Genomic DNA, 26,819 nt, shown 5'->3' with positions numbered 1-26,819 from the left:
AAATCTGAGCATATAGGACAGTGAAATACAGCTGAAAATCTAAATAATCATATTTCTCTCAATTATTTTTTTCTGTATTTAATAATGTAGATCAGCTGGGAAAAATCAAAGCTATTTATTTGCTCTCAGTACATTAAGAGCACATTGCTATAATAACATTTACATTTACATTTATTCATTTAGCTGACGCTTTTATCCAAAGCGACTTACAATTGCTATATATGTCAGAGGTCGCACGCCTCTGGAGCAACTAAGGGTTAAGTGTCTTGCTCAGGGACACATTGGTGTCTCACAGTGGATTCGAACCCGGGTCTCTCACACCAAAGGCATGTGTCTTATCCATTGCGCCACACCACCAACATGGACACAAAAAAAACCCCATCTATGTTCCTGGTAGAAAATTCCACTAAAACATCATTAACCTGTTAGCCAGCAACCACACTTTTGGCATTCGCAAATTGAAAAATGACAAAAAAAAAAAAAAAAACGCAAAACTTTTGTGCAAATCTGTAATGGAAACGCGCCTAGTGTTACACTTTTTTTTTTCAGTACTACTTTATTATGCTGCATCATGATTAGCTGAGCTACAGGAACACTATAGTGACACAGGTATCCTGTAACCTGGATAATCATCATCATGGTGTGAGCAAACCCAAAGTCATGGATTTGATTCCCAGGGATCAGATGTATAGATTGAATGCAATGTAAGTCTTTTTGATTAAAGTGTCTGATACATGCATACATGTGCCTCTGGATAATGAGTTGTTAAATGTGCAATATAAGAAATAAATGAGTCTTGAGTGTGAGTGTATGTTAATTGGACTGTGCAACATGATGTTTATGTTTGAAGATTTCTCTCAGCTCATATAAATATAGAATGTGTTCGATAGTCATTACATTTACATTTACGTTTAGTCATTTAGCAGACGCTTTTATCCAAAGCGACTTACAAATTAGGACTAAATAAAGCGAGTCCTCATGAAGAGGCAAAAACAACAACAACGCAAGAAGTGCTCAGAATACAAAGTTCAGGCATTATTCAGACAATGTGCCGAATCGAAACTTGACTAAAACACAACACTTAGATAACAGGAAAACTGAGTAGTCCAGAAAAACACTTGCATGCGCGTTCTTTGCCGTGCCTCTTATGCTGAACGCTGGTCCTCTTATGCTCTTATGCTGAACGCTAGTCAGAGAAAACAACTTTCAAAAAGATTTGTAGAACAATAGGAATGATTATTTTTCAGTTTTCACAAATTATTAAGAAGATGCTCTTCTGTTTGTTTCTGTTATTCTGTTATTAAAGCACTTATATGCAAAAAAAGATCTTATCACAGATAACTAGATCTGGATATAGAAGGATATATCCTTGTCCACCATTGTGCTGAACAACATTAAATAAAAGGTTCTGATAAAAGACCAAAACAGATCATTCAACAGCATGCTGTACATCCGCCATACAAGAAAAAGCATGTATTAAGATGCTTACATCAGCTCCATTTAGACTCAGGAGTCATAAACAAGAGAGACATAGGTTTTAAGTTTTGCTTTGAATAGCGATTCTGTTGTTACTGTTTTAATAAAAAGTGATATATAGCAAAAGCCCAGTCGGCCCATTATGCCCACATCTGACACTCGCGGAGTGATGATCTGACCCTCGTAACACATGTAATGAAGCACTTTGGCGCTCTGCTCCTGTTTGCCAGATCTGGACCACAAGTAGGCCATAGCAATGCAATTTTGTCTACAAAGTGCATCATCAGTGAATAAATATGTTTATGTTTGACATGTGAAAGAGTTTGTATTATGTTAAAGTGTGCAGAGGAGCTTATGGTTAGGTTGTGAATATCTGCATTCATCAATAATCTGAAAGCATGTTGTTTTGTTCATTGAGCAATAACTCTGCTAATGATAGTGAAGTAACAAGTTTCTGTGCTGTGCTATAGCAGCATACAGTCTTTTAATAATACAATATCCCTCAAAAGTAAAATATAAACAGGTCATTTCCATTCACTTGAATTCACACAATTTTGAGAGTAAAAAATACTTAAAATAAAAAAGCATATTTCACTAAAAATATTAAATTCATCATGTCATAGACCTAAATAAATTAGGGGATTTTACATGATTTATTCAGGTAGATTCCATGAAAGAAATCAAGCCTTTACTCAAACATATTATGTGTAAAATTGTTACCATAATTTTTTTTATTCTTACATAAGTAAATAGCAGTAACATTTTTTACAGTGTATGATTCAGGCATTACAGGTCAGAGGTCAGATTGGATCTGAACATTCAGAATATTTATCCAGTTCCATCTGGTTGAAGGTTTCCTTGTTTGACTTTGGATAAAGGATTGGATCATTCTGTAAAGTTACACAAACACGTGTGTGTGATGATCACTGTGGGTTTGTGTCTGTTGATTCTGTTGAATGTGATTGTGTCTGTAGAGGCTCTTTATTCTCCATCAGCTGATCCAGAGAAGGTCAGACTAACATCTAAAACCTGTAAGTAAAACACAGACAGTCAAGTCAAGTCAAGTCAAGTATATTTGTATAGCGCTTTTCACAATACAGATTGTATCAAAGCAGCTTCACAGTATTAAATTAAAATAATACAACAAGGTTTGTTTCTAGTGGAATTTATTGATTGATAAAATCAAATTAAATATCCCCAGAATATCCCCAACTGAGCAAGCCAAATGTCAAATGTGTGCGACATTATTGCATTATCCACTTTAGAAAAACTAAAAGAAACCACTTAGATGATTAAGTGAGATATTATAATATAATACTGCACGATTGTTAACCCTCTGGGGTCTGGGGTGTTTTTGGGGTCCTTGAGATGTTCTGACATGCCCTGACATTTGTGCTTTTTTCAGTTGCTTATAAACATATTAATGGCAAAGGTGTAAATTCACTCTATATAGCACAAACAGGACTACCATAATATGTGAGCCACATGTATGTACATGTTTTCATTTTTGAGAGAATAATGTTTATGCATGTGTTGAGGCAAAAACAAGTAACTAACAAAATAGCATCAGGCATAAGAGACATCAGGATTCAAATTGTCCTTAAAAGGTATTTATTCTTGCAAGAATAGTTCCCAGTCCATCCACAGTCCAGCTGCAGGCGGAGTGAGACCCAGAGCAGAGGTTGGCCAGCATTTTTATAGTGTTATCTCTTGTCACCCTTCACAGCACAAGGAACAAAAGGGACCCCCCTTGACCCCTCTTGACCCCTCCCCAGCACGGGAATCTCCTTACCTCTGAAATCTCACACACACACACCCTGCAGCTGTATCAATATCATAAAAGAAACTCAAAATACAGCCAAAGAACGCATGGCATTCGTTTGTTAAATCGTTGAAAATAAAATACAAAGAAAAGATGAATTTTTCCACAACATTTCCTCCTCTTTATCATTCTCTGATAAAACAACATAGAAAAAATTCACTCTTGTTTTCTAATCAATCCCATTATACTATTAAATCTTTAAGAATAGAATTAATTCAAGTCTTAATTCAAGAACAGTTATACCCTTCATGTATATCAATACTAAGCCCTAATTTGATTCAATCAAATAAAATCGCAAAACTTTTCTTCAACCATTAATTGGTCAACATTTTCTCCAGATATGTTGATCATCTCGTTGCCTCATGGACGTTCCATCTTCACCAATATGACACTTTGCATGCCGTAGAGAGGATTTTTTTTTTTTTCCAACGTTGGCAGGGGAGATATGTTTCTAGCACATATCATTGATCCCCTACTTTATTCTTTGCGCTGGCGTGTGAGGTTGTTGATGTTGGTTGGTATAGTTTAGGTCAGATGCTTGGACCCAGGTCTAACATCCTTCAATCATTTTCAAATCCTTACAAGATTTTCCCTTAGATCACGATCGCACCCCCACTGGAATGAGTCATTTACTGTCTACTGTCACCTGCGAATAGAGGCCTTAAGTGATTTTGTTAGTGAGCGCGTGTCTTGTCGTCCCGTTGGTGTGACCTGTGAAATTTTCAACCTAAAACATATCACCGGATAATTTCTTGCTCATTGAATAGCACTCAGGGTCCTTGTTCCCCTGAAAAAAACATTCAACCCATGTTGTTCATGTTAACAAAACAATACAGAATCAGTTCTGTTTGGTTCAATCCATCCTGACATCCTGCAAAATGAAAATTTTAAGTTAGGCATTACACAGGGTTAGGCACTGTTTCTTCACTTTGCTCATGCCATGCGCAAAAGTCTGCATCTTCTGTAAAGAAAAACAAATGTTGAGGTTATTGTCACATAGTTTTCTTTTGTCTGCTGTGCTGCCACATCTGCTCCGGCGTTTCCTGTCAAAACAATTCTTGTTATTAGCACACTTAAAATACAAACAATGCACACAATTAAACCCAATGTCCTCCCAACATTTATCTTCCCACCTGTGCGATGGCTTTCAGCAAATGTGAACCCCTTAGTAAACCAGATCTAGCTGGTTAATACAAATAAAGTTCTTCAAATAAACCCCTCCTGGACTTTTACTGTCCTCATATACCGATGAGGTCAAAGCTAGATAACCTCTCAGCCTGCTGTGAAGACAATGGGTTTAGCCCTCCCCCCCTGGATTTACTGTTTTCCCACCTGTGAGGCCGAAATGTCTTTGTTTGTGGCCTGAATACAAATTATCCATACTAAAAAGTTCAAAGACTCATCTGACCACTTGTTTTACTGTGCGTTCTCTTGTTCCCGCCATGAGCATATTCATCCTCCTCTTGATGCACAACACCCATCTCGTGCATAAATTTAACATAATAAAATTCTCTTACTTTTATCAGACGCTTTTATCCATAGTGACTTCCATTTCAAAGTACACATTTACATTCTTATCAGTTCTTGCTTTCCCTCTGAAATCAAACCCATGACCTTGGCGTTACAGGTGTCAAACTCTAATGTTTGAGCTACAAGAAAACTACAATATTTGTTAATATTTATTTGGTAACATTTGTTTGGATAAAGTTTGCTAACCCAAACGTTGTCCTTCAGCCAAATTTCCTTTAGACATCTTTCTTTGCCTCTTAAACAAAAATATTACTTAAAGCCACAATTTCATCTTCTTATCAACTTGTTTTTAATTATGGCCTCTTAACCAGTTTCAAAGCATGTCCGTTCATTATTCATTTGATTTTAGAAAAGTCAGCTGGATTGTTTTGGTTCATTATCTTATTTTGCTCCAGCTTTCTTTGGCTGACTGATAACAGAAAGACAGACAGAGTACCATCCTCTTCCTCCACTCAAGCAGTCTCTTTCTCTCTCATTATAAGCAAATAATCTTTTCAACAGCCTCCTAGGACTGTAACTAAAATAATCATAGTCATAGTCAATCCTTAATAGTTCACAAATGTCAAAATACAAATGTTTGACTCAAATTAGAACCGTTACAATAATCTAAAATACATTATGCTATGATCTTTTTTTCTAAGGTTATTTTTAGTTTAAATACTCAATTCACCTAACCTTCGTTTTTCAGAAATTTCTCTTGACTCATCACAAGCTGTTCTCATCTTTAGCCACCACCATGTCTAATGACCTTCAGGAGTTAAAAACTAGTTCAATATCAAACATTTTTCTTTGCCCATAAGGCAACCAACATCATGTTCCTTATGTCACATCTTTGATCTTCTGTTAAAACAGAACGGTCAAATGTTTAAGGTGACAAGCTATTCGAAGTCCCCGTAATCAAGATGGTTGTTGGTTGTGCTCTGTGATTCTATTTACATATTACTGAGATTGGATGTAATTGTCTCTATATGATAATTAAGCTCTTTTAAGTGAAGGAACATTTTGATATATATATATTGGAGTGGAAGTTGTAGGGAACAGACCCCTCTTTGATGCTCTTGGCCCCAAGTAGCATCACAACCACTCCCTTCTTGTAGATAACACCTCCCGAACCTGGTGGGCAGGTGCCCCAGTGGCGGCGATAGTCCCTGTCTTAGGTTGTTCCCATCTATGGCCATCAGAGAATCTTACCCGTCTTTGGGATCTACGCCTCCTGCACACTGAGTTATGGCTCTACTTCACTTGAGCAAAATTATCATAGTTTGTGGTAATGAAATTTTTTTTTTTTTTTTTTTTTTTTTTTTTAATCGAGGTAATCAAGAACCATCATATCCACTTGGAACATTTAATATTGACATTCAGTGTACTGTTACTTCTGTAGCCTGAGCCATCAGCCCTGTTTTATGGTGGAGGCTAAAATGAGACAAAGTCACTGGTCCTAAAATAAACAAGTTCAAAACAGTATTATTTTAAAGACTTCTTTAAAGTCTTTCAGTTTTACTTTTACTTTCAGCTGACATTGAATGAGAGAGAGACTCTTGAGGCATTCAGGACTGATACACTGCATTCTCATAAACTTTTAACTTCAGACTTTATCTACCATCTTAAGGCATCTTTTCCATAAATTACATGTATTATAATTTAGACATTACAAATATCCACTCAGAATGAGTCTCTGTTGCACTGAAACTGTGGCAGTTTCAGTCACAGCACATGCCAGATTCAGATAAGCAAACCTGTTTTGGCCAAATCACAATCTTATCTTTTAAAATCAACATTAACAAGCCTTTGTTTAATCAAATGCCTTTTACACATTTTACATTTAGCAACTGTTAATCCTGTAACACTGCTTCTGTTTATTTTATCTTAAAGAAATAATAAGAATTATTCTAGTTCTTAATAACGTTTAAAATTTCATTTCAATTTTTGTTGTCAGGTTTTCAATTGCCATAATTTAATACCTGACTTCAATGTTTTCTCTAGGAGTTTATCAATCTGCTTCTATGATTCAACTTTTGAGGCTGCGCTCCCTGCTTGTGATACATTTTTTTTGATTATCATTATAAATCATTCATTAGATTTGTCTCTCCATATCATCTAAAACCTTATCAAAGCATTTCATTCAAAACACAATCATCCTTTTAGTGACCGGTACTTTTAAAATATTTTGCAACTCATTTAGTCTTATCTGTAATTTTATGTCAACCGGTACTTTTTATAGTTCTTTCCTTTCAAAAGGAATTCCTTACACTTAAATCTTTCAATCTTCTTACAACTTTCAAAAGTTCCAACTATGAACTTTATTTCTCCCTCATTTACTTTTACAGTCATACAGTGCGCATACAGTCACTGAATGACCCAGCTGACTGCAATAAAACACTCTCTGTTATTCTGCCTTTCATCTTTCTAACAGCTTCACCCTATTTTGCACTTCTGAAACATTGTGTTGTATTCAGGAAATGCAACAGAGCCATTGATAAGCAGTTCTCTGTCTTTTCTTTTACAGTTGCAAATTCAATTTCAATAGCTGAAACAATCTTCATCATATTAACATTGATCTACTTTCTAACCCATATTAACACAGACTTTTCTCTAAATTTGTGTCATTTTGGCACTTTCTTTGTTTGGAGCCAATTAAGTTATTGTTTATCTTTCCAATCACAATCAAACTTTTACAAAACATCATCTGCAAATCTCTTCAGAGCATGAGCAGAACTGCTTACAGCATTTGCTCTCTTTTATCTCACTATTTATAAGGACTGTTCAGTTACTCTTCATACAGTATTAAAACTTTAACGTGTCATTAATTTCATCAACACTGGTTTTAAAAGCTTATTCTTCTATCAAATGGTTAGTTTGCAGATTCAACATAAATCACAAGATTGTATTATAATTATTCAGTCCTACTTATCTCTACTGTTTCACAGAAAACACAAGATTCTCTAAATCTTCTCAGTCTCTAAATTACACAGACAGCTATCTTAGCCGCTTGCACCTTCAACTCTTGTTACAAAAATATGGCAATCTATTCTTCAATACTCTGTTCTCTTTTCATAACATTAATACAATAAAGCACATTCACATCACTATTATTGGCAGAACATTAATTTTCATAAGCGACACGGAAAATCTAAATATTCTAAATGGGTTTCACAAAGTTTCTGATTAACTTTAGTCACACGTGTCTGGGGAAATTATCTCCAACCCATAATTTCCTTTATAAAACAATATATTTCCTTAAATGGCTTAATATCAACAAAATATCCAATCTCTGGACATTTTCTAATTTGATATTATCATCAACAACACTGATTACAAAACAAGTATACATTTAACATTCAGAAGCTGGTTTGAACAAGCAAGCGCTGTTGCTGTACTCCCAGCATAGCTGGACCCTTTAGGTTCAAAAGACAATCGTTTTACTTAATGAAACATTCCTTATCCTTATATCATGCCAATCCCTGTTAATCATACTCAACGCCCCATTTCCATCTAAAACTCACTTTTCGTTCCATTTCAACTTAATTTGACTTAATCAGGCGTTCATAAATAGTTCCATGAACTCTATCGTTCCCTACATGCCAGTTCCTTCTGTATCTGTTCTGTTCTATCTACAATCCAACAATTCACTGTTTGTAATTTCCATCAGGAAAAACATTCTATCTTTCCCTAAATGCTAATCCTTTCTGCATTTATTTTCGTTTTCTTCTATCTTCTTCAGTTCAACAAACTACTGTCTGTTCACAGTTTTACACTCATGAACAAAACTACAACAACCCTTTGTTTAACAATTTTCCGTTTCCCAATTTCTTGCATGCATTTCTGGCTGTAATTTTTCCCATTTTACAGAAAAACTGGTGTAGCCTATAAAATTTTGTTCAAGCTTGCTTTGAGATGACCCCATATTGGCTGAGTTCCTCTTTTCTGGATTTCACAATTCGACACGTGTCTTACAGAATCTGTCAAACGTCTTCGACAGACCCGATCTTTTACTCCGAGATCGGACGGACCTCTGCTTGTTTACGTTCCACTCAAAGTTTTCTCACGTGCGCTTATTCGCTCGCTCAATTCTTTTTACTTGATTAATTCAACCTGGTCTTGTAATTACGTTCCACTCAAAGTTCCCCCACGTGCGCTTATTCGCTTGACTCAATTCAATGTGGTAAAACTTCGAGTAGAGCACAATCACCCAGAAACTTCTTAATCCTGTTTTAAACTTTCTCTAAGGTTTACATAAATTTCGAGTAGAACGTAATCATCTCAGCAGCTGTGATTTCTCTGAATCACCAGTGGATCCCCTGTCCACTAACGAGCTAAGTGAGGCAGAAACTGGTCTGCTTTGTCAGATCAATTTCTCCCCATAAAATTTGTGATTAACTGACTCACCTCTCGCCTCGTACCAAAAAGCAAAACTCAGCCAATATGGTTCACGTTCACTCACAATTATCAAAATAATTTAACTGTCTCTTACCCTAGATGCTTTTACTGCCTCCGAGTTCTTTCTGAATCCAGTGGGTTCCTCCTGGCCCTGATAGCAGTTTTGGCTCTTCTCTCTCAATTCGGCGAGGTAAGACTAAAGCCTTTTGTGCTTTAGGGTGATCAGTCCGTCAATACGCTTTCTCAGGGCCAGAAGAAACCTCATGGTTCGCACTTCTGACACCAACTTGTTGAGGCAAAAACAAGTAACTAACAAAATAGCATCAGGCATAAGAGACATCAGGATTCAAATTGTCCTTAAAAGGTATTTATTCTTGCAAGAATAGTTCCCAGTCCATCCACAGTCCAGCTGCAGGCGGAGTGAGACCCAGAGCAGAGGTTGGCCAGCATTTTTATAGTGTTATCTCTTGTCACCCTTCACAGCACAAGGAACAAAAGGGACCCCCCTTGACCCCTCTTGACCCCTCCCCAGCACGGGAATCTCCTTACCTCTGAAATCTCACACACACACACCCTGCAGCTGTATCAATATCATAAAAGAAACTCAAAATACAGCCAAAGAACGCATGGCATTCGTTTGTTAAATCGTTGAAAATAAAATACAAAGAAAAGATGAATTTTTCCACAACACATGGTTATCGAAAAAACTAAAAATTAAAGTTTCTGAAATAAGGCCACAAAACACATAATAAATATGTGGCAATAAGACTTTTGACTAATGGATGTCGTCGCCTAGAGTTTTTTCTTCAAAATGATGTGAAAATCATCCTGCCTAATCATTCACATAAAACGATACATTGATTTAAGTTTTGTGAAACACTTTTAGTTTGGAAAGCCAATATGCGGATGGGGCGTAAACGCTCCAACAGCATCATGCATATTTAGTAGTTCACACCTGGTGAGACAATGTCCCTGCATACTTAATGAGCAATTCATTCAGGTGTGTCACCTATAGCTAACTTAAATATACAAGCTTCATAATAAAAATGATCATTCTAGGAGAAAATTTCAGATGGCATTTAGAGGCTTTTGCATCTGAACTCTTCATATATACACACACACATATATATATATATATATATATATATATATATATATATGCATGCACATACATACTTTATAATCTTTTCAAAACTAGTCAACGTCTTTCAAAACTAAAGTATACATTTTATCATACGTATTTCAAAGTAAAGGATTCATTAGTTAGTTGATGACTTTATTTTTGACAAAACACATACAGTATATATTCTTCATCTCAGTATAGCAATAGAGTTTGCTAAAAGCTGTTCATTCAATACAGCAGTATTTGAAAATTTTGTAAAATTACATTTATATTTGCATTTATGTCAAAACCTAGACACTTTTAAACATCAAGATGACATTTATTAATATGTATTCGTGTCAAAATGACAAATAAACAGATTTTCCTATTCAATTTTGCTTGGAAACGCTTCCAAGACGCTTGCGTGTCACGTGAAAAATAGGTGTCGGTTCTATTTCTAGCCTGCACGCGTTTTCCACGCGGCTCGTGCCGCGCCTGAGACGCGCGTCTCACACAGGCAGTGTGCAAACTCTAAACTGTTAACATGGGAGCCGAAATAAAAACGGACACGCCACGCAGCTGAGATGCTTACGCCACGCATCCAGTGTGTCACCGGCCTTATCCAGCGGATTTGGGCGTTTCATAGGTTTGTATGGATCGCCTCACATTTGCGTTTGTATAGCGCGGTCTCCGTAGGCGGAGTCACATTAAAACTGAATTAGCTGAGATGAGAACGACTGACATCTCTCTCTTTACATACATATTATATAAACTGTGAATATTTGTTTTTTATAAAAAATACTTCATTTAAAAGAAGAGAATTCAAGCTTCATGCCTGTGTGACTATATGTGACCCGATCTGGCGAAATGAGTCGGAAGTCGCAACGTTTCATTTTAAGATATGGGCCGATTATGTGGAAAAACAATGAAATAATAGATTGAAAAAAAAAAATTTTTTTTTGCTAAATTTCAAAGAACAGACATTCAAAAATAATCTCCTAAAGTTTCGCAGTCCAGATAATTGAGTAAAGGTATTAAAATGACTATTAAAGTTTACAAAGTTTTACTAAATTCGCTGAAAATGAATATTGCTTTTCTCAACTCCTCTCCTCACCTCTGAGCATTTCCCGGGAATCCCCTCAAACGTCTCTGCTCTCCAAATATGGTGTTTCACGTTGTATAGGACCAATCAAAAAGCTTAGAAATGTACACAAACGCTGATCATTTGTCAATGGGAAGCCCCGTTTCGACTGACCGGCACGCGATTGGTCCAGCCATCCTCCTGTCAGACTCGTAGCGCTATGTGTAAACAAGCTAGCAGATCTCCTCAGAAAGACTAAATATTATTAATTTGAGAAATGTCGCTGTCAAAAGAGAGCAAAGTCGCCAAAAAGTCGCCAAAAGCGTTGAACTCACTAGAGGCTTCTAACCTAAGCTCTGCTGCTGGTCATCAAGAGTGGCTAAGGCTAGTCAGTGATTTTTTTGGATCTGGAGACGTGTCATCCTCTGATGACAGCGACAGCAGTGACAGCCCTGTGGCATTTATCGTGTATAGATGTGAATGAGTGCAATTATTCTGTGAGTGTATTTATTTAAGGAGAATCCATTACAATGTGTTTGATTTATTTTAACCCAATATTTAACTGTTGGTATCTCCGTTATGAATGTGTTACACTGTTATTGTCAACTAGCCTACACAAAGATATTGCATAGGCTAACATTATTTTGTTCTCTGTTTCCTTGTCTCTCTGCCTCTCTCACTTTCTCTCTCTCTCTCTCACAGACACACACAGACACACACAGACAGAGAGAGAGAGACACACACACACACACACACCCTCTCTCAAGGAAAACTGTAGCACCTCTGTTCAATCTTTCTGATTTTAGTAAATGTTTGTAAAAGTGCCTTTTAAATTATTTATTAAAACAAAAACTTTAAAATAATTTGAGCTTCAGCCTGGTTTAATAGCATATATTAATGTCTTTGGTCAAATTAAGCTGTACAATAAATAGTTTATCCCTTTAAATGCAATGGATTTTGAAAGATATCAACAAAAAACAGGCAAATAAACTTTAAAAGCGATTTTCTCAAGTTTTCAATTGGAAAAAGAGGACAGATGACCATAATTCAAATGTGTATATCTTTACAACCATCTCAATTTTGAAATTTGGGTCACTGTGACTCATTTTGCTGGATCAGGTCACATATGCCTGTTTGACTGAGTATTTGCTGAGTTACAGTTCATTTTTGGACGCGTTTCAGAATTGACTTCACTGACGGTGAGTAGGCAGAACTCGCATCATGTTTATTTTTCTTTATTTGGCGAAAAGCACAACACTTTGTTTTTATTATGAGCATACACAAAAAAAAATACACACTAAACAGGATCGATTGATGTATAACACAAGCATATAAGATTAAAAAAAAAAAAACCCCAGGGGGTTAAAGCTGTTTTTAAACATTCAGATTTTGCTTCTAAGTCACCATGAATGGTGACCCTTGACCCTTATCTATAATCGTGCATGACTGTCCTCTTTCTGTGTCACTGGGTCAGATTTATTTATGATAAAGAAACTATAGTGATAAATATTTACCATTATATTTTATTGCAAATTACATTCTCTAAAAATACATAATTTAGAGATAAAAAAAAAACAATGATAAAAGCAAAATATTGAATTGTTTGAAATAAAAATATATTTAATTGTTGCTATAAACTATTATAAAAATAAATCACTGAATCAAACTCTTATTAAACATGTTTATAGTGTCTAATTCACCATCACAAGGAAAGTAAACTACATTTCAGAACAGTTTTAATCATCACTACTTACTGAAGCGTCTCCAGTTTATAATGTGGATCCTCCTTCAGATCACAGAGCGGCTTCACATCTGAGTCTCTTAGATTATTAAATGTCAGATCCAGTTGTCTCAGGTGTGAGGGGTTTGATCTCAGAGCTGAAGTCAGAGCAGCACAACCTTCATCTGTAACACCACAATAACTCAACCTGTAGAGAACAATGACACTCTTCAGTCTCTCAGTTCAGGAAACACTGATATAAATGATATGATATACATGAATTTCTCCTCAACAGATTTGTATATGAAAGCAGTTGTCACTTCTTCACGACACCTCTTGACTTGTAAAACTATCAAAAGTAAAATGACCTCAGAAGCTTTGGAAAGAATCCACTGAAGATTAAACATCCTTTTCAGTTACTTGATGGTAAACTTTTTTGCATATCGTTAGTCTGATAGCATAATTGCCTAAGTCTTTTTTTTTTATCACTTGGGCAATTATGCTATGAGGCTAACAATATATAATTTTTGTATATCATTGATTATTCACCACAGGAGAAAAACAGACGACGTTGAGACTTTTATAAAATCTTACTCGAGTATCTCCAGTTTACAGTGAGGATCCTGCAGTAGATCAGAAAGCTGCTCGACTCCAGAATCTCCTACTTTATTATCAGTCAGATTCAGTTCTCTCAGGTGTGAGGGGTTTGATCTCAGAGCTGAAGTCAGAGCAGCACAACCTTCATTTGTAACACCACAATCCTCCAACCTGTAGAGAACAATGACACTCTTCAGTCTCTCAGTTCAGGATCTACAGCTCAGATCAGCAGGAACTTCACAATCAGAGACTTATTCACGGCACCATTAACAGGTCCAGTCTAAGGTTCAGACCCGCTTCAACAAACTGCTTGAGCGGGTTAGTCTCCATTTGATAAAAATTGCAAGAATATTTGATAACACTATTTTTAACAGTGTCCTTGTTACTGTACATATGTTGCATGAACTTACCATAGTAGTAACAGGTAAATGATGCATAATTGCACTTAACTAACCCTCAACCAAATCCTAATCCTACCCTTATCCTATACTAAGTACATAGTTGCTTAATATTACTCAGTACTTAAATACTTAATTACACTGTAACAATGATACCTTAAAATAAAGTGTAACCGAATATAATTTTTTTATGCAAGTACCCAAAATCATCAACATATCTGTATATGAACACGGTTGTCACATCTTTACATCATCCAGTCATGTTTAATCATTAATAATGTAAAATGATGTCAGACACATTGGAAAGAATCCAATGAAAATAAAAGCAACATTCCCATTAATAATTTCACAGTAGATTTTATTTGTATGGCAATCTGTTACAGAAGCAGACTCAAGAGAAGGAGATTGAAGTTAATAGGGAGTTTATTGAGACAACAACTGAGCGGATGAACTGAAAGCAGGTAAGTGGAAAGTGCAATGATACTTTGGAGAGCGGGATGCTGGCAGTGAATAGTATGTTTCTTCTGACGGGTGTGATGACTGGTAGATGATGCAGTGAAGGCTGGAACTCTGAACAAAACTAGACTTGGAGACACAGAGGAGAATTGAGACGAGACTGGAGAAGGGTCGCTGGAGATATCAGGTAGTAGTCGCTAAGGCTACATTTACACATAGCCGAGTATTTAGAGAAATTAATACCCCCCCCCCCCCCCCCCCCTCTGTTTTCAATTATAACATTGTGCACACAACATCGTTTTCAAAAAAGTTGTCATTTACATCAACTCGCATAAATACGCTGTCGAGCGCCATCATAACTATGCCAAACCTATGGGCGGTCGTGTAGGGAGAAGGATAAAGCCATGCAAGCCAATCAGAATGCTCAGAATCGACAACAACGAATAACACGAGCGACTTCCTGTTCCTTTCATAGGGCGCTCACATGATGTTAAGCATTTTCTGGTCAATAATGTGACGTTTGAGAACCTAAAACCCAGTTTCTCCCAGTTGACACGGCAACACATAACCAGCGTTATCAGAAATCTCCACTTTGGCCAGAGTTTTTAGAAATAATCGTTTTCTGTGATAAAAATGTGGTTTTTCGTGTAAATGAGAGGCCAAACCGCAGGGAAATACCTGTGTCTTCCCTTCGTGTAAACGGGGCCTAAGGCAGGGTAAGAAGTCCTCTTCATACAAACGAGACCGGACAGTGAACTGTGCTGTGTGTTGCTGCGTCCCAATTCGCCTACTTATACTACACCCTAAAAGTATGGACTCTTTTTGTGAAGAAAAAGTACATACTTTTGAGTGTGTAGCAAAAGAGTAGGCAAGCTTTGGGACATTCAACTTCATCATCTTAACGGACAGATCTGTCGTGTGCATCCTGTCACCGTAAACTGCCCTGTCAATCATCTTGTCACAGTTAAAATCCTCCATTCAATCTAATTTCATTTCCTACCGTTTCGGAGAGAAATGTAGTTGCACGTTCGTCTGCCAGTCGTGGGTTTTTCATGCGGAGACTCTCCTCATGTCTTTGCAATTTGAATATAATGATGCATTTAAAAGTTAATGGCTAAACGTATCTTTACAAAAGTCCACAATGCTGCAGATGCAATATAATGTAAACAACATTTAATAAATTAATTTTCGTCAGGTTAGATACTGATAATTAATCACTCAAACCCCTTTATCTAAACCTCTCTACATAACTGCCGGACTCGCGCGTCCTCCATGTTCGCGACTTCACTCGTGTTTGTAGTTCTAAACGAATCCTCGTCCAACGCGCAATGCGTTGTGGGCAATATTAGCCGTGAGTGCGCATCGATCTGCACTTCGGATTCTGACCGGAAATAGTAGATCATCCGGGTATCTTTGGAACACTCATTTCAACATACGAAGATTTGGGACGTACTAATTCTATTTTCGAATACTATTTAGGACGGATATTATGTGAATTGGGACGCACGTTGTGTTTAATAGTGGCAGTGATGAGGATGATGATGAGGTGCAGGTGTGTGTGATTAGAACTCAGGTGAGGGAGTGCACTGTGATTGGCTGGTGTGAGAGCCTGGCAGATCTATAACACAATCATTATTTACCATATGAGACATTTTATACAATCTTACCCCAGTTTCTCCAGTTTACAGTGGGGATCCTGCAGTAGATCAGAGAGCAGCTTGACTCCAGAATCTCCTACTTTATTCTCAGACAGATCCAGTTCTCTCAGGTGTGAGGGGTTTGATCTCAGAGCTGAAGTCAGAGCAGCACAACCTTTATCTGTAACACCACAATTATATAACCTGTAGAGAACAATGACACTCTTCAGTCTCTCAGTTCAGGAAACACTGATTTAAATATTATGAATTTATCCTTCTACAGTATTCCTTAGGTATAAAAGCACATGCTAAACTCATAAATATGATCATGTTTTATCAATGTAATGATTGTTGTCAGAGTGACTTACTGAACTGATCTGGATTCTTTAACCACAGGCAGCAGCTTCTGAAGAACTTTATCTGCAGTATTTCGTGTTCCAATAAACTGTTTTAGATCAAATACATCCATCTTCTGCTCTGATGTCAGCAACACATAAACCAGAGCCGACCACTGTGAAGAGGAGAGTTGGGTTCTTCCTATTTCTCCAGATTTCAGATAATCTTGGATCTCCTGCATCAGAGAATCATCACCCAGTTCATTCAGACAGTGGAACAGATTGATGGATCTCTCTGGAGAGAGATTCTCCCTGATCTTCTGTCTGATGTACTGAACTGTTTCCTCTTTGTTGTAGGAGCAGCTTCCAGTCTGTGTCAGTAGTTCTCGTAAGAGAGTCTGATTGGACTTCAATGAGAGACCCAGAAGGAAACGCAGGAAAAGGTCCAGATGTCCATTCTTACTCTGTAAAGCCTTATCCACAGCTCTCTGGTGCAGCTCAGATAATGAATGATATTTCTTCTGGTTTAAGATTTTAGAAAAGAAACTTTGTTTGGTTTTGTCAAACACATTTCTGTTCTCATTTGTAAAGTAAATGTGTGCATATAGAGCTGCTAGATGTTCCTGGATGCTCAGATGAACAAAGCAGAAGACTTTCCCCTGATACAAGCTCAACTCCTCTCTGAAGATCTGAGTGCACAATCCTGAGTACACTGATGCTTCTGTCACATCAATGCCACACTCTCTCAGGTCTTCCTCATAGAAGATCAGGTTGCCTTTCACAAGCTGCTGGAAAGCCAGTTTCCCCAGTTTGAGAATCATGTCTTCATCTTTCACTCTCTTCTCATAGTCCTTATCATGTTTGATGTTGGTCTGAATGATCAGGAAGTGTGTGTACATCTGAGTGAGAGTCTTGGGAATCTCTCCTCTCTCTGCTTCACTCAACATCTCCTCTAGAACAGTGGCTGAGATCCAGCAGAACACTGGGATGTGGCACATGATGTGGAGGCTCCTCGAGGACTTCAGGTGTGAGATGATTGTATTGGCCAGACTCTGATCACTGATTCTCTTCCTGAAGTATTCCTCCTTCTGTGGCTTATTGAAGCCTCGTACCTCTGTCACTCGATGGACACACTCAGAGGGGACGAGATCCGCTGCTGCTGGTCTGGAGGTGATCCAGATGAGAGCAGAGGGAAGCAGATTCCCCTCAATGAGGTTCATCAGCAGCTCGTCCACTGAGGCTGATTCAGATATATCACACAGTTTCACTTCGGTCTTAAAGTTCAGAGACAGACGACACTCATCCAGACCGTCAAAGATGAGCAACACTTTATATTCATCACTGGATATTTCCATTTCTTTTGTTGCAGGGAAAAAGACATGAAGAAGATCTGAAAGACTGAGTGTTTTTTCCTTCATCAAGTTGAGCTGGAAGTGGAAATATGAGCTGGATGTCCTGATTCTCTTTCCCTTCAGCCCAGTCCACAATGAACTTCTGCACAGAGACTGTTTTCCCAATGCCAGCGACTCCCTTTGTCAGCACAGTTCTGATGGGTTTGTCTTGTCCAGATAAAGGTCTAAAGATGTCATTGCATTTGATCGGTGTGTCCTCTGTTTCTGCTCTCCTGGATTGTGTCTCAATCTGTCTCACCTCATGCTCATTATTGATCTGTCCACTTTCACTCTCTGTGATGTAGAGCTCTGTGTAGATCTCATTCAGGAGTGTTGGGTTTCCCTGCTTTGCTGTTCCTTCAGACAGACACTGAAACTTCTTCAACAGATTTGATTTAAATCTGCTTTGGACCAGTTGAGAATCACGACTAAAAGAATAAATCATTAGATTAAAACATAAATTGAAGAAGTAAAAGTGATGGTAAAATATCTTTATGACAGAAATGTTTTACCTCAGATTAGATGGCATGTGTCTTCCCCTAAATGTTCCTCGAGTGTCCATAGACTGTTCACTAATTATGGACAAATACAGAGAGAACAGAGAAAATACAACAGTTGAGAAAACAGAGACAATAATTCATACAGTACTCATATAGAGTCAGATAGAGAGGTGCCAATGAGCGCCTCAACGCTCCTGTTAACACTTTAACATAACACTGTATTTTAGCACAAGTACATTTTGTAGCTGAATATTAGTATAAACAAGTAATAAAAACTCAGTGAGTGTTTTAGCGCAATTTTCTCACGTCATGGGATCACAACACAAAGAGATAGTAAATGAAAGAGAAAATAAGTTGCTCGAGAATATAACTTTCTCTTGAAATTCAAATGAACTTTCTGAAATCAAATCAGCAATGGATAATAAAAAAGGCACAATAACTTGACTAGTTGAACATCATTTTTTTTATTAGCTCATTATTTTTTACATCTTGTGTTCACTCAATATCCTCGATTTTCTCTGTATCAGCTTCCTTTTCTGCTTTGTCCTCTTCAGATTCTTCCTTCTTTTCTGCTTGACTATTGGCTTGTGACTTTGTAAACTCTTCTTCTGCTTTCGAGATATTTGCCAAAACATCCTCTTAAAGCCACGAGTCATCGTAGAAATCAGATACGCCTGATGAGGAAGCCGTTGGTGTGGATGTCGCCATCTTTTGTCGCTTTGCTGAACGTTCTTCCATTTATTTTGCAACAACCTCTTGTCGTTTTCTCATATATTCTTGCTCCTTCTCCAAATCTTGATCGATACCTTCATTGATTTCTTGCCGTAATTCAGTGGAATTAATTGTGCTCATGACTCTTGTGAATACCTTCCTTACGTATTTCTGTGGAACAATAGTTTTATAGGTGAAAAGGCAATGTTTTTCTTATTTCCCTTCATATAAAGTTTTAATTAATTTTTGAAGCATAAAGGAAAGATTTTTTATCAATTCTTTTTTTCTAATATTATTGTAAATTTTAGAAGCTATCGATTGCAATTTGTTTCAACTCGATAGCTATTATGGTTGCCGAGAAATTTGCAAAAAACTGAATTTTTTCTGGAATTTCCAGGAAATCCAAAATCTTTTCCTGGATTTTTTTTGTGCGTTCCCGAGATTAGACCTTCCTTAACATAATGCCGGAAACCCGAAGTCTCTAGGTGGTCTGGTTGAGGAGTAGATAGAAGTGCAAGATTGGTACAAGAGTGCAACTGGGATTCACTGATAATCCACTGTTACTGGTGAATGGGGCCGAACCGATTATCTCCCGCCTCGGCCTTCATCCTCCCGTTGCGCCGACAACTGGTGCCATCGTCGGCTGGCTTTCGTCAGCTTTCCCGCGAGTGGGCGTGGTTTCAGCGCAGCTAGCGGACACGCCCCCAGTGTTTGAGAGCAGAGACTACTGCTCATTTTTGCAAGATTTTGATCGCTTATTTTATGTACTTGCCGGCTTTTTTTATCATTCAAATTTGGCTGGGTGGCTAATAACACCTTTTTCTGTGGTGTGACAAACTCAGAAAACATACTTAATTTTGACTTTACAGGGACTTTAAGTTGAGTGTTTAAGCTGTAAAGGGGAATTAATAAAATGGTCAGAAATGGCCCTGTCTGTATTTAATGTTCAATCATGTAATTGAAGTGTTTGTCTGTTGTCTGTGTGAAGACACAAGAGATCGTTCTGACACTGATAACAGTGGCAACACACACTCAGCATGAGTTCAAAAGCACCAGAATGAAATTAACACAAACTAATGAAATTAATTCTCTGCTATAGTCAACTGGAGATGTTTTGTGTGTATTAGGTACATCCGTGCTGCGAGATGTTTCAAAAAGTGCTCGTGACAATATCGATCCTGGCAAAGAGTGGTGGGCACATGTCCCACATGTCCAACTCGCAAATTACGCCTACGTTTGTTGCATTATATGCCAAACGGTCTGAACACTCTGAAGCAACTGTCATGTGTATTTTTTTCCAAAGTTTGCATGTCTGTAACTCAAGAAGTTTTAAAGATATACTTTTAGATTTAAGTTCTTCTGTATTATTTTTTTGAGGGCCTATATTTGGTTAAATTCTATAAATGTATCTTGGTTTCCTCTATTAAAATAAATACATGGAACAAACCTGTCTGAGAGCCAAAAAAATTTCTTTTTCCAAAGTTTGCATGTATGTAACTCAAGAAGATCTATCTATCTATGAAATGTTGTACCTTAGATCAGTTGATGTGTGTTTTCCCTCAAATTTCATTGGCGCTATCATAGACGCATCACTCTTCATGGACACACACCTGGACTCTAGTGAGACTGATTTCTCCCTGTGGTTTTGACGTCAATATTACAGAGACAAGATTTCTTGTACATGAAGTACATGAAGATAAACCTCACATAGAGAATCAGTCCATCCACCTGTCTTTTACCATTGCTTTTTAATCTGTTGTTGTGTTTGTGTTTCCCAATAAGTGATGTAGTTGTGTTAGTTTGGTTGAGTTTGTCAGTTTTGTTCTGGTCCAGATTATCAGTGTTTTGTGGGTCAGTAGATGTTAGTGAAACATCAGGACTAAAGCTCTGGATCAGCTGTGAGAGGAGACCTTATCCTGTGCTCAATCCTGCTATTGCAGAGCTTTATAATAGTGTGAGTCACTGAGTTATACATGCTTACACAATATCATCACCTATTTCTGTATTTGTGGATATCCATAAGTGGTTATTTGCCAAATTATGCCACACATGCATTATTTGTGTGTGTCTGTGGTCTCTCTGTCTGTCTAAACAAAAATGTTGTACCTCAGATCAGTTGATGTGTGTTTTCCCTCAAATTTGATTGGAGCTCCCATAGACGCGTCACTCTTCATGGACACACAGCTGGACTCCGGTGAGACTGATCTTTCACCCTCACATTGACTTTAATAGAACAACAGAATAGAAATAATAGATTTATTCTCTACCAGAACCAATATGGTTGATTTTACATGAAAATAAATAAATTACTCTTTTTTTTCCCACCAGCTTTTTTTGTTTAAAGTTACCAGCCACCGCCAGCGTTTTTGACCATTTTCACAACATTTTCATGGTCCCCAGAATATTTTTTTGTATGAATATCTGAACATGCAATATATCAGAAGAAAGAACAGACCCTCTCCCTTAAAAAAAAAAAACGAAAAAAAAAAAACTTTTATTCTAGCTTTACACATTTTTTTTAATCAACACCTAAGTAACATTAGGCAGTTTTGATTTATATGCTGTTTAATGTTGATGATCGCGTTATTTTACATAAGCATATGATTACATTTGAGATCACTCGTTTTTACACCTTCGTTGCATGTGGTTTGATCAGGAGATTTAATACTCTTTCAGAAGATGCCTAATAGCGCCCCCTACCGTATAACAGGGAAAACACGGAAAGCCGGAAAATTCTGTCAATGGCGGGGAAAGAGTTAAAGGGGACCTATAATGCAAAATTCACCTTTACATGGTGTTTGAACATAAATGTGTGTCGGCAGTGTGTGTACACACAGAGGAGGACTTACCATTAGGCAAAAGTAAGCGACTGCTTTGAGCCCTCAAAAGTCAAAGGCCCCCTAAAAATGCTTTTTACATACAAGATGCGTATTAATACTGTTATAACCTGTTTAAATGAGAGTACCGTAACTGCACTGGGGTGAACATTTTTATATGGCAAGTGTAAGCCACACCACACCGCTCAGACAGTTCCATGCGTCGTAGCCTACTGTTGCTGTTTCGGGGTATAAAACAAGAATAAAAGCCATAATAATGTACATGAAGATGTAGAAAGATTGGACACCGCTGTGCATCAGCAAGCATCATAACAGAGAAAGAATCCTCAAGGATTATCCAGGTAAATGTGTGCAATTGTATAGGGCCCCATTCCTATTACCTAAATCCGCCCCTGTGTACACAACCACCCTATAATGGTAAAAATCCACCCACTCCTCTTTTTTGAATCTCCATAAATCATAATCTGTGTCTCAGAAAAGGCCATTTGCAGATGCTACTTTTTGTGACATCACAAAATGCCAAGGCCCCGCCCACTAATGCTGATAGACCCCGCCCTCAGTGACCTGAACACAGTCCACTATTTTCTACGTGCTGGAGCAGCTGTAGTGATGAGAAAAATGCCCCAGTTCCCTACTAAGAAAGCCAGGTGTGATGTTGTTGGATGTAAGAGTGAGCATCAGACTCTTCATTTACTCCCGGCAACTGAGCCACTGAAGACGCAGTGGATTCATTTTGTTCATGATGGGAATCTGCCGCTCAAGTTACCTAAAATCATTAATGTCTGCGCTAATCATATTACACCAGACTGCTTTGTGAACAAGGGTTAATACAAAGCAGTTTTTTTCTTCATTTTTCAGGGCCTATGTGGTTCAATTCAATAAATCTATCTTGTTTTCTGTGTTTTCCTCTATTAAAATAAATGGATAGAACAAATCTGTCTGAGAGCCAAAAAATAGTCTTTTTCCAAAGTGTGCATGCATGTAACTCGAGAAGATCTATCTATCTATGAAATGTTGTACCTCAGATCAGTTGATGTGTGTTTTCCCTCAAATCTCACTGGCTCTTCCATAGACGTGTCACTCTTCATGGACACACAGCTGAGCTCCGGTGAGATTGATCTTTCACCCTTAAACTGACTTTAATAGAACAGAGATAACAGAATAGAGACAAGAATCAACTTGGCTGATTTTACATGAAAATAAATCCCACATGAGGAGATTGTCTAAGATCGTATGTTGAAGAGTGATGAGACTGTCCAAGGATAATGTCATATATCATCTAGCTGTCTACTGTATCTGTGTGTCTTTGGACAGTGTTTAAAGACCCTGAGTGGCTCCAACTACTGTATATCCCGGCACCAGAATATGATAGAGACAACAGATCACTATACCAACCCTGGCAAACACACACAACACCCTGTTATGTGCAGAAAATGAGTCTTCTATAAGATTAAGATCATATGAAGATTGAAGTACCTGAATCCAGGAGAAGAATCTCCATGTCTGAATGTGTGTGTGTCGTCCATGATTCATTCAGTCTTCATGGAGCTGCTCGAGGAAGAGATCAGAAACACTCATTCACACACACTCAAATACAATACATTACAAAATGATTTGCAACTTTGACAAGTTTTTTTTTTTCAACAATCTTGATTATGTATGTTATGAAGAAAATAATAAATAAATAAATAAATAAATAAATAAATAAATAAATAAATAAATAAATAAATAAATAAATAAAGTCTCATATATTCTCTTTCCATCATGACATTTTCCCCCGTTATGTTATTGGTTAAAAAAAGCTGTGATAATGCTGAATTGCAAGAATATGATAAACACTTCTTTTTTTTTTTTTTTTTATAAAACATTACATCTGGTGTGTTAGTATAAAACTCACAACCTGGAAAAAATATAAAGAATATATATATATATAATTTATATATATATATGTTTATAAGTTGATTTGGGATCATGTAAATGAAAGTTAAAATTACAAAACTTGCAGGTTACTAGTTTAAGTTGATGTATCACAAAAAAATAATAAAAAATATATTCAGGACTTGAGGCCCAAAATGACAGAATTTCCTGCTGCTTTTCCAAAACATTGTTTGCGCTGAATTTTGATAAACTAATGTCACTTTCCCCGCTCATGTTAACATTTTAGCATCATTTTATGTCTATAAGCAATAGAAATATCATGACTGTACAATGCTCGTCTACTGGACCCACAAATACTGCAATAAATGCACTTATAAACTACAAACTGATAAAGTGGCTATAGTCTGCAATATTTGTTTATTTCCTTGATAACATGTTTCCTATTTTTTTTTTTTTTTTTTTTTTACATTTTCTTTAAATGTTTAATTAAACAGTTTAAAATTATTAACAGTAAGAGTTGTAACCAAACTCTTTATACTGGACATTACTTTAAAGACAATTATAATCAAACTATATGTCCAACAAATACAGTAAGGATTTGAATAATAAGATCAAGAACTTCATATTACATTAAGAACTTTAACTATGTTACTTTAAGTATTTCATGGCTACATAAGGTAATGTAAGGCTTTATGCGTCTCACCTGAAGACTCTCCTTGATCAGAATCAAAGGTAAGGTTATAGACACAGATTCTCAAATCCCTGCACAAGCAGCTGTAAACATCACTAGACACTTTGATATTCTATTTTACTGATTCAAAGAATCTTAATTCTGAGAGTCGATAAAAATGTGGAAGTTGGGAAATCTAGTATCACTTTCATTCTGCTAGTAAATCATGATTGCGAGATCTGCTCGAACTCATAACATCCGTTTCATACACAGGTCAGTTGAGAAAGACTAGTAGTGCTCCAGTTCTGACAATGTAAAAATGTAAAAACTTGCTCATTTTATTCTTTTCATACACAGTTCAGACACATGAAATTTTGCCTGTTCGAATAGAAAAGCATAAGCTCTGCAATATCTGTCTTAAAATAAGCTCTTGTATCTCCTCTCTGTATGACTCACAGACATGACTCTAGTTTTCATTCCAAAGTGCAGGAGAAATATTTATAATTCGGCCCGAGATAAAAATCGACGTCTACATACAAACGCAAAATATCAAACAAAAAATAGGAAAGCAAATTTTTTTGTGTGTGTGTGTGCAACATTATCTGTGTACAGTTCTTCTTATTCTTATTCAACATGATATTTGAAATACAATCTTTTTTATCTTCTTCTTCTTATTCCCATTATGGTTAAAACAATGAGAAAGGAATGGATGCAAAACTACATGTGGAGATTACATGTACACCAAATGGAGATTGATGAATATTAGAGTGAAGGCATTATAAGTTTAAGAAAATGTATTTTATTTAATGAACGAATAAGATCGGCTCATACCAAGTCAAAACTTAAAGGTTATTAATAATAACATTACAATTACAAAATACCAAGACATTGTTAAATCTCAGTAGCAAATTGAGTTGCTAATTTTGGCATGAATCCAGTTCTTACAGTGGTGATCTGATGGCAGATAAAGATGGTGATTTGGGGGATCAGTCGTTCTTATTATGACTGCTAGATTACTGTTAAACAGCCTTCAGGTCTGAGATCTATGGAAGCTCGTTTCGGCCACTGAATAATAAATAAATAATAATAATTGCAACTTTTTATCTCACAATTCTGACTTTTTTTTCTCACAATTGCGAGATATGAAGTCAGAATTTTGAGAAATAAAGTCGCAATTGGGAGATATAAAGTCAGAATTGCATGATATAAAGTTGCAATTGCATGTTATAAAGTCTGAATTGTGAGATACAATTAAAAAAAAAAAAAAAAAAAAAAGTCAGTCTATTTTTCCCTTAGAATTGGACTTTATTGCGAGATATAAACCCGCAATTATGTGTTATAAAGTCAGAATTGCATTATATAAAGTCGCAATTGCGAGAGAAAAAAGTCAGAATTCTGACTTTATAAGATGCAATTGCGACTATTTTACGCAATTCTGATTTTATATCTCGCAATTCTGACTTTATAACACATAATTGCGACTTTATTTCACGCAATTCTGATTTTATATCTCGCAATTCTGAGAAATAAAGTCAGAATTGTGAGATGTAAACTCGCAATTGTGAGATAAAAAGTCGCAATTATCTTTTAAAATGTTTTATTTTGTGGCGGAAACAAGCTTCCATTGAGATCAGAACTGTGCAAAATACACGCATGCTTTCATTTAGATTTGACACAGCAGGTTTTAGCTCATATCGGTTTCAGATGGTGATGGATTCATCATCTGGTGTCAAAGCTGCTCAGATCCTGGAGAAAATATTAGCGGAGCCCTTTTCTGCTCTTCTTTACTGGAAAGATCTGCAGATGAAAAACACACACATTTGTGTAGAAGTCTTTTTTAAATCACTGGATATAGGTTTCATGCTAGCTCAAGAAAATAGTTTATCTATCATATCTAATATTTATCACATGGGATTGTAAGTAATGTGAGAATATTTGTGTAAAGTGTGTAATATCTGCTCTTTTCTCATGAGAAACTGTGAGGTGTTCTGAACACGACATAGTGACAGTGCAGTCGAGCGATAGTGTCCCCCTGAACCATGTCATCCAGGCATATCGAGCCCCGGGACAAAACATCATCTACAGAAAGAGAAAACATCCCAACATCACTATCAGCATCAGAGAAGCTCAGAGCCGCAGTAGTCAGCTGATGTCACATGGTGGCGCTGTTCTACAACAAAACACATCAGCATTAAAATACACAGTGGAGGACAGAAACACTGGAGCTGACAGCCAGTCCAGCATTAAAGAAATATTATGTTTCACTCAGATATTTTTCAGCAGCTTCAACTCTGTTTGAGA

General features: G+C 36.9%; 1 protein-coding gene and 1 pseudogene across 2 annotated transcripts in view; both read right to left on the bottom strand.

Moving 5' to 3' along the window:
* LOC311300249 (NLR family CARD domain-containing protein 3-like) overlaps positions 1–20,595 on the bottom strand; it is a 34,264-nt gene extending 13,669 nt beyond the window's left edge. Inside the window, exon 1 of the mRNA XM_084424414.1 lies at positions 20,581–20,595. The gene's annotated coding sequence lies outside the window, so the exon portion shown is untranslated. The remainder of the gene's footprint in view (positions 1–20,580) is intronic.
* On the bottom strand, positions 1,855–24,691 carry LOC311300253 (protein NLRC3-like; annotated as a pseudogene). The gene is made up of 10 exons (XR_014630314.1): positions 24,552–24,691; positions 23,447–23,518; positions 22,991–23,107; positions 21,240–21,356; positions 18,435–18,494; positions 16,565–18,350; positions 16,227–16,400; positions 13,703–13,876; positions 13,143–13,316; positions 1,855–2,505 (listed from the first exon to the last, which is right to left on the bottom strand). The product of XR_014630314.1 is annotated as a protein NLRC3-like (transcript).
* Between the last annotated feature and the right edge of the window lie 2,128 nt (positions 24,692–26,819).

Source organism: Rutilus rutilus (assembly GCF_951802725.1).
Source record: "Rutilus rutilus genome assembly, chromosome: 11".
NCBI lineage: Eukaryota > Metazoa > Chordata > Actinopteri > Cypriniformes > Leuciscidae > Rutilus > Rutilus rutilus.
The sequence above is the reverse complement of the archived record's forward strand: the minus strand, read 5'-3'. Positions and strand labels throughout refer to the sequence as shown.